Here is a 9,439-nt window from a genome sequence, read left to right on the forward strand (position 1 = left end):
CAAAGCAAAAGAAAGCGTCTGATGAATTAGCCAATATTTTTGTTTGTGATGATCCTCCAAAAAAAGAAACAAAACCTCCCGTTCTTACCAGTGTGTTTGTTACTCAGAATTATACCATGAATTATTTATGACTAAATACATTGCAGCCAGTGGGTTTCTCATGTCCTGCTTTTATTTTAATCTTTGAGCTCTGGCTAGTCTTAATTTTGTTTGTGCTAGGGGTTGGTTTCAGTCTCCCAAGTCCATGGGGAGATTTCAACTATGATGTAACTATGCAGGCACTATTTTTTTTTCAATCCTTTAAAGGTTTTTGCAAGCAAAAGTTTGCAGATTGACACAGAAAAAAAAATCAGGTAAGCTGCTACCACTAAAAGGAATTCACAGATTTCTGATGAACAAATGGGCACGTTTTTCTGCACTATTCCCTTAGCTCCAGTTTCTCCAAGGCAAAACAAAGTGGTAATGTCAGAGATAGACGGTATTAGATGGCATAGCCATTGCCACATGACACATTGACGTATCTCACATTAAATGCCATAGGCTTTGAGCATACTCTCCCCATACAGACTTTTTGTTACCCTTTTAAGCCGAAATACAATGCTACAAAATGAAATAATTGTATTGCAAGGTTGATTCCACTGCAGGAGTCAGAGATGAGAAAAAGGAGGGGAAAAAAAAAAAAAAAAAAAAAAAAAAGCATCGTCTAACTGAAAAACAGATGGTTAGACGTGACTGCAAGGTAACCAAAGGCAGCACTACAGAGTGAAGTTTCAGCTTTCAAGTCTTGTGCTCCCAAGATCTGCATGCCATTTCTTGGATGTGGTTTGCCCTGAGGGCAATCTTAACAGCTGTGAAGTTTCAGCAGATGAACAGTGTAGTTTTCAATAAATTTCATGAAGCAAACGAAAGAATTTTAACTCATTCATGATAGCCTGCTTTTGGTCTGAAGGCTCTTCCTGACTTGACTCCATTCATGTCATGAGTGTTTCCCATTTGAACCCCGGGGCTTGATTTTTGGAGCACATCTGAGCTATCAACTAGGTCTGCTCTGGGTTTCTGAAGAGTCCTTTCCTATCAGATGAGGGTTCTTTCAGCCACATTCATGGATCCTGGGAGGTATAAGTACACTTGGCTGCATGGTTCCTCCACATTCCTGTTCTACCTAAACCTGCACTGGTAGCTATCTTCTGGAGGAAGGTACCAAATGTGAGAGCTAGATTCATTTCTCCTGGAACCTCGTTTGGCCTTTTGCCTGCCAGCTGCTATCCAGCCACCTGCTAACGCAGGCTGCGTGGATAGCTCTTGAGTCAAGAAAAGGAGGAGCTACTCAATGTTTAACTGTTTATTCATGAACACCAAACCTTGGAGGAGGGATTTGCCCTCATCACCTAGTGGGGAAAGACAGGGCAGTAGGGTGAGCAGTTCCCCAAATTTCTTCTTCCACAGCAACAACCACATCTCAGAAGAGCAGCCACTCTTTTTATTCACAAATCCAGCCATGGAGCTTGCATACTTGCATGTTTTGATGCCAGCTAAGGACTACTGTCATTAGCTGTAACTTAAAGAAGGGCTTGCATGTCCTGAAGTTCCTCACGTAGTCCTATTCAAGCAATTATTTCTTCAAAAATGTCTCCATTATAAACTCATCAGGACTACAGTGCAAATACTGTGAGCTCTGTGAAATCACCTACTAAATGCAAAACAAGATGGCCAACTGGAGCATAGAGTTTTTGTTTTTATTTTCCTCATAGCAGCAGATTCCTTCTGTAAGCAGTGATGATTAAAAAGCCAGTGCAGGTTTGCCTGGTCTGTACCTGAGTGATCTGAGCAACAAGGTGCTGCATCTCGCTGCCTCTTCTCCCCTGGATGGGATCTGTCGGGCTGTTTCATGGGGTCTCAAGCAACGAGCTCCTATCCCCTTGCAGGAGAATATGGTGCTGAGCAGGCCCTGGAGGGCTCTCGCACCTTGAGAGGGCTCCCTGTTTTACCTGCACTGTCCCGTTGATGGGCTTAGGGCTTGGCATTTCCTTCTCATCCAAATATCTACCCGAAGGCCATTTCCCTCCATTCTTCCGCAGCTGCTCCCTGGCTGGTCTCATTTCCCTCCTCTCTGTTGCAGACACACAGCACACATCTCCAGGGAGCTGCTCTCGGCGGTTTTCCCGAGCAGAGCTCTGCGTGGGGGCTTACAGCTCAGAGGAGTCTGTAGTAAAAAGAGCAAATAATGAAGCGAGGATGGAATTTTGTGTAGGGCAGAGGCATCTGTGACCTTTCATGAAGCTGTTAGCACCAACTCACATGAACAGCTACTGCTTTGAACTACAATATTACAGCCCGTAACAGGCTACCTCCCTGCAATCTCTCCTTCTCAAGCAAGATATAGCCTGTATGGCAGCCTGAAAGATGTTGTGAGATAGTCCAGCCTCTACACAAACAGTTTACAGCCACCTCTGATTCAGGTCCTTTGTCTCAGAGCTCTCCAAAATGTGTAATGAGTTTTAGTGACTGCATTGCTGTCCTCTGCCCTCCTGACGCTGTCCAACCCATCAGCTTCCAACAGCCTGTTCTCAGTTGGCAATTAAATAATGGAGTCCATCTTTTCTTTCTTCTGTGGAAGTTGTTAGTGGTGTCTTCTCTTCCCACAGAGGGTTAATAGCCCCTACAGATGCATAGGAAAGTCTGGCTGAGTGCACCCTGGCTTGTCATGATTTTTGCTGAAACACTCTTCTTTTAGCTGCAGCCTCCACCATAGAGAGTACTGAACTCAGCGCACAGGCCATCCATGCGCTCCTCCATAGGAACACTGTACACTTGTCTGGGCTTTGCAAAACTGGTGTTGAGCGAACACCACAGCTCTCTGTAAAGACCAGAGACTGTGTACATACTGCTGGATTCATTCTCAACCTTGTGCAAGCTCTTGTGGTGTTTCTCGTAGACTGTTCTTTGGAGTCTTCAGTTTTGTCTCTGGGTGCTTCTCTGGATCTGAGGCTTTTATGTGTAGAGTTTGTGATAGTGCAGTCCCAGAGTACAGCAATTGCTGGCCAAGAGAAAGTTAAAAAATGCCTTGGGACTAGAGCTCTGCTAGAATCTGGCAGCCAATTTATTGCAGAGACATTTGCCACTATATTTTGTCACATATTTTGGTTATGCAATGTGGTCACAGACACTTTCTTCCCTACAGTGTCTAAGAGTAGCATGAGGTCCAAATTGCAGGGTATTTTATTTCTGCTACATAAACTAATGATTCTGAGAGTCACTTTACATCCCCATGGGAGCCAAGACATCACTCACACCAACCAAAGCCCACACCTCCATGCCCTCCCTCCCCAGTTATCTCTCCCAACAGGGTTTGGATTTTGCCTGCTCTCCTGTCATTCTTCCTTCTCAGCTCACATTTTTACTGCTTTCACATGGGTTCATTCAGTCAGAGCCCACAGCACAGCTCCAATGCAGGATGGATGCCTATTTCCATTCATCTAGCATCGGCCAACACAACTGCTCTCTGGTCCTACAGATGTGGAGAGTACACTGGAGAGCAGCAGGCCCCTGGCCAGCGATGGCCCTGGCTCGCTGAGCTGGCCTGTACATCCCAGGGACTGTCACCGTCCACTTACCAAGGGCCCAAGCACACTCTGGGATGATGTCTGTGCAATGCAGAGGGAGAGGAGGGTCTCAGCAGCAGCAAGGCTGTGCAGCAAGGCATGGCAGGGAGTCATACCTGTTTCAAGGAGGAAAGCTCAGCAGTGTTTGCAGAGGAGGGGGAAGAGGAAGGGGGATGAGGAGTTTGGTTGTTCTGAGCTGAAACATGCATGAGGAAAGCCTCAGCCCACACCCTGAATTCCACAGCTGAGCTCCGGGGACAGGGGGAGGGAGAGAGGACAGGATGGGACATTTCCAGCAGACCCACAGCTTGTTCATAAAAGCCTTGTCTCACTAGCACTGCCTGCCTCCCTCCCCCATTGCCTTCATATCTCGCAATGGATTTTATTAACACAATCTCCCTCAGGCTAGAGGGAATAATATCCCAGGAGACATTCCAATCTCAGCTCCGCTTTGGAGGGGATCAGAGAGAGGCAAGGGTGGGGGGCGTTTCACTGGGACGCTCTGTTTGCGGAAATCTGGCAGGTTGAGAGCACTGCAAGACAGCACTAGCAACCTCCTTATCAGACACTGGGCCACAGGCTGGAGTCAAGTCTCTGCTCTTCTCTCACACTTTCATTCTTTATCTCCCAAAGCCCAGTTATTTCTGCTGTCCAAACTGCTGTCTGAAAGATCTTACTTAAGCTTTACGGCTGCTCAGAAAGGCTCTGCCACTAGGCGTATTGCAGGGAACAAAAGTCCGGAGGGGAGATTTGCCCTTTTGCCGAGGTGAGGAACATGGTTGCTTGCAATATGCAACCAGGTCCACACTGCCATGGGGGACTCAGCCCGGGGTCAGGGCTCTTCTTGGTGTGCAAACAAGGCCTCCACCACCCGCCTTGCACCGCAATCGTTCTCTGCACAAGTCGGGGCCGACATGTCCTGCCAGAAATGGGAGCTGGCTCCCAGGCGTCTGGCTCCTGAGGTGAGCTGTGTTGTGCACTGAGCTTACGCCAGGAAAATGCCAGCAGATGAAACTCCATCTCAGGCCAAGAGACATGAAGATGGATGTGTTTTCCTTGCCTAGCTTATCTGGTGAGTGCTCCTCACTGGAGCCCTGCACTGTTTGTGTGCGCTCCGCTCCTGGCACGGAGGTAGGAACTGATTAGACAACAAACACTGCAGCCCTCCTCTCCCCAAGCCTGGAGCCTGCCTTGCCCTGCGCAGACCACGGCTGAAGAGGGAGCTGCTTGCTCAGGGGCAAATCCCAGCACTGGATGCAGCTGCAGCAGGGCTGCAGGGGAAGGGTTGCATTACTTTGCAGCTGCCCCAGCATCAGATGAGCAGCAGTGCCTGCCACACGGGGGGGTTAATGGGGACAAGTTGACCTGCTCCTGCACAGAGCACTCCTGGGCTGAACCCCTGCCGTGAAGAAGTGGCTTTGGCAGTGCCTGGAGCCACAGCCACACAAAAGCTGCATGCCCAGGGCTGCATAAGGACCCGCGAGGCATGGCACCCTGGCCCTCCTCCACTCCCAGGGCAGCTGTGCATCTTGTAACAGTGCCGCTACACCTCACTGGTACCAAGGCTGGAGGAGATGGTGATGCCACGAGGGAAGCTCATCCCTGCCTGCCCTTCCATTAGTCGCCTGCCAGCTCCACACTCAGCCCAGGGCTCCAAATCTGCCCCTTCATTAAGCCGTGGCAGCATACAGGGAAGATTCCAGCCTCTTCCATCTCTGCATCACCAGATTCTTCCCAGAATTAAGAGTTAAGGCAGGTTTTTTTCAAGATGAAACCAAATAAATGCAAAATAAATAAATGTGAATCAAGCAAAACTTTCCATAAATTCACACCCAGGCTGTTATATCAACCTAGTTTAAAAGTCTGGAAAAAAAAATCAAAGCATTTCATTTTGGCATTTTCAAGGTATAATGTCTGGATTCAGAATAGCCTGCATAATTTAAGCCATTTTCATTTAAAAGTTTTTTAAAAGCTAAAAAAAGAGCTTACAAGCAAAGTATTTTGCTGACCAACATATTTTTCTATGTATTATTTTACATACTAGTTTACTTTTCAGATTGCCAGGATATATAGGAAAAAATCCTTGTGGACCAGCTCCCAACAAGGTTCTAGTGTGAGTAGATCAGGATATTACTTGCACACTTCTGCTCACAACAGGTCTCTGAGACACCACAGTGGCTACTTTCTTCCTTGTGCTGTCCCAGTCTGGGCCAAACACCCGGCACAGTGACTTTACGTGTGTTGGGGAAAGACATGCACTTCCCATTACTGAGCTGAGACACAGGAAAGTGCCTTTTGCAGAATCACAGTGAGTTAAACCTTAGCAGGGTTGTCCAAAACTAAATTAAACTCAGTTGAAAGTAGAGATAAAAAAAACATGTACTGGAAACACTCCTATTTCTCACCATGTTGGTAGAAGGCAGAATCTTTAATTATGTCATTAATGGGACAAATGGCTCTGGGAACCTAGGAGCCCAGACCACAGCACCCTGCTATGACATGTGATTTTAACCCAGAAAGACGGACATGCAGCCTTTCTGCCACTCCAATACTTTGGGAATGGCTGATCAGCCAGCACAGTGTGAGGTGCCAAAGGCCCTAATCCAAATTTCCACTAACTCCAAGTTCTCTCCAAGCACATGCCTGTGCTTTGGGCTGCCAGCTGAGGAGAACCAGGTAACTCAAGGTCTGTTCAAGTGGGAAGTACCCCAGAGCCTTAGTGTCTATCCAGACAGTTCACCACATGTGACCCTCAGCACTATGTATTCCTCTTGTCTCCTGTACAAACACCCACTTTGGCTGCCCAGGGGAAAACAAGATGCTAGGACCAAAGAAAAGTGGAATCTCAGAAAGTGAGAGGATGAGAAGAGAGATTTACCTGGTGCGGATGCATTCCCATTTGTTACCCACTGAGCACTGATGCTGGAGAGACCAATTCATGAGGCTGTCACCTGCATAGAGAACAGCAAAGACATCAGAGAGCAGAAATCAAAAGGGGTTTTCTGTCCTGGGGCTTTGGCTCCCGGGCCCTCCTCCAGCTGCTCAGAGAACTGCCCAGGAGGTGCAAGGCTCCACGCTAACTTTGCAGGGAAAAAGAGTGAGCCTGGAGCCACAGCGAATAAAGCTGTGAAAATCACACCAGGGAGGTGGCAGGAAACAAAGGATTTTCGACAGACAGCCTTTATCCATTTAAATTCAGTTTGTTATCTCTCACCTCCCCCTCTTCCCCTTCACTCCCACCAGCGACCTCGTCTCCCACCCCCTCTTAGTCCCACCTGCCACAGTGGTGCCTTACAGCAGCTTCAAGCTGAAATTGCTCCACTGACTGAAACAGAGTTATTTCACCTCTTTGCTCCCCATAGCAGTGAAGAATCTCACCTGCTGTTTCCTACCTTCCTCTTGCAGAGTTACCTTCCACCTAACACCTATTTGGAAGGGGGGCTGCTGAGAGGAGTCTGCCCTGGTCGCTGGTGCCTACCATGACTCACAGCACGATGCTGAAAAGGAGACACAGTTGAGCTGACACTGAAGGAATGAAAGGCTCTGGGATAATGTCCAAAAGCTAGAACTCAACAAATCATGCCTCAAACTTAGCTAAATGGGGAGTATGTTGGGGAAGGTGAGCAAGGGAGGTGGGTCATGCCTGGAAGGGAATCCCCCAGCCATGCACACAGTTTCCCTGAGACCACAGCGCTCACAGTGCATGTGACACATCAGGTTTGAAGGCAAGCTTCTCTGAGTGCCCCACTCCCCTTGGCCCCAGCAATCTTCTCAAAACCCAGGAATTACAGAAACTATGTGCTAAACCATATTGAGACATCAATCATTTTGGTGTGAAATAGAAGGATGAAATTCACCCCTTTTTAGTCCTTCCTCCACTTCAGCTGAAGACAAGGGAGATCAGAACATCTGCAGGACACAAGAGCAGGTATGCCCCCCTCCAGCCTGCTCCCAGTGTTGCCAGCTGCCTCTCCCTGACCTTGCAAGGGTCCCCACCATCCTCCTCCTTGCTGAGTTGTTCTTGCTGGGGGACAGCACCCGATCTTAGCCCCAAAGGACCATCCACAACTAATGATACAAAGGAATGAAGCTTGAGAGTCCAGCTGAACATGCTGCCCTGCAAATGGGTGCACTTAATCATCTGGATATTACACTTCGGTCTTTTCTGTTTCAAAAAACATTCTCAAACTCTCATAAACAACAGCCCTACTCCTAATGTTTTGTACCCTATTGAAACTTTACTGAATCATGTTGTAGAAAATGGCTGTTAAAAGATCACAGGGGAGCCAAAGTGATGACTTGCTGTGCTTTTGCATTCACATCTGTACAGAGCCTGGAGAGGATGCAACTCAGTGTGGCAAAGATGTGACCTCCTCGGCTTTGACTAGCATGTACAGTCCTGTGCCCAAACCACCACATCACTCCAGTTCCTCTGCCTAGGCATTCATGAGCACCCTCCTTACTGTAAAGACTCAAGGGAATGGAAAAAGAGCTAATACTTGTGGCCAGAGGGACTTGGAAAAACCCATGACCACTCCACAAATTGCTAGGACTGGAAGGCAGTGAAGCAGTTGCTGATCAAGGAGACCCATGCATGAGGATGCTGTATCAGTGACATCAGCGACAGCCAGGATTTCTCCCGATCATGAAGTTTCCACGTTGGGCTCCAGTTCAGCAGAGGCTGCTGGAAAGCAAGCAGAGAGCTCCTGTGCAGAGAGGTGCCAGGCTGTCCACACCCCAGGGCTGGGGTGTCAGCCCCTGAGCTCAACTGCAAGCAGCCTCTTTAAATTCAGCAAGCTGCAAAGGGAGGGAGGAAGGGAGGGAGGATGCCAGACAATGGCTGAGAGGGCTCCCAGTAGATGATCATAAGCAAAAAGGACTTCTGCTTCAGGTCCTCTGCAGAAGGTGAGCATCCAAGCCCCTAGCCGACCAAAGGACTATTGCTGCTGTTAAATTGTACTCACTCTGCTGGGAAATATTTGTAATTTCAAATATACCATCCACTTTCTTTTGTGTTACATGTCTTGGCAGAAGTCAGCAGTTCTCATGCACCGTCCCATCTCTGTGAGTACCGTGTTTCCAGAACATCCCCCTCAAAACTCTCCCTTTCTTAAGAGCCAAACTGCCTGTTGCTGCTTCACAGCCTGCTCCCACGCCTCTCCCCTTTTCCCCAGGGCGCCAGCAGATGCCACTCAGCTTGGCACTGAGCTTGCAGAGACACCAGCTATTCAAAGGAAAGACACTAAAGAGAGACAGAAAGGCAGAAAAACTTTCCTTGCTGGGACCCAGCTGCCTGGCTCAGAGCAAGGCAAGAAAGGAGGAACTGCTCTACATTCACGGAGCACAGCCAGAATAGCGAGAGAACTGTAAATTCACAGCGTAAAGTCTGAGCCCTGTGAAAACTGTCTCCTTGCTTCTTCCCATTTGGCTTCTCTTACAAGAAAAGCCTCAGGGATACACCAAACACACCGCTCTACTGTGGGCATGATGCCTGTCAGTGCTAGTGCTTATGGCTGGCCAGGACTTGGAGTGGCAGATGGTGGAGCAGTGCCGGGCCAGGGTGCTTAGATCTGCAGCTATAGCAGTGCCCACATCCAACACGTTTGCCATGCTGTTGACTGGGCCAGGTCAGGACAACGTTCCTGATTCCCGCAGTAGCCAATTCTGTGTGACTGACGGGCAGTTTTTCTCTTTTCTGCCTCAGCTTCCCCTGTTGAATTCACATTCCCACTAACTAAGCACCGAAGCACCATCCAAGCATGACCACGAGCAGGCTCATTCTTCTTGCATCTGTTTAACATACTAAGAATTTACATCCTAAATATGGTTCCTATAAA

At 48.3% G+C, this 9,439-nt stretch overlaps 1 long non-coding RNA gene across 1 annotated transcript; it reads right to left on the bottom strand.

Annotated features, from left to right (window-relative positions):
- Window positions 1–685: 685 nt before the first annotated feature.
- On the bottom strand, window positions 686–8,001 carry LOC134148464 (uncharacterized). The gene is made up of 4 exons (XR_009960217.1): window positions 6,981–8,001; window positions 6,481–6,553; window positions 3,615–3,718; window positions 686–3,037 (listed from the first exon to the last, which is right to left on the bottom strand). It is a non-coding gene; the product is annotated as an uncharacterized LOC134148464 (long non-coding RNA).
- Window positions 8,002–9,439: the final 1,438 nt, after the last annotated feature.

The sequence above is a fragment of the Rhea pennata genome, chromosome 17 (assembly GCF_028389875.1).
Source record: "Rhea pennata isolate bPtePen1 chromosome 17, bPtePen1.pri, whole genome shotgun sequence".
NCBI lineage: Eukaryota > Metazoa > Chordata > Aves > Rheiformes > Rheidae > Rhea > Rhea pennata.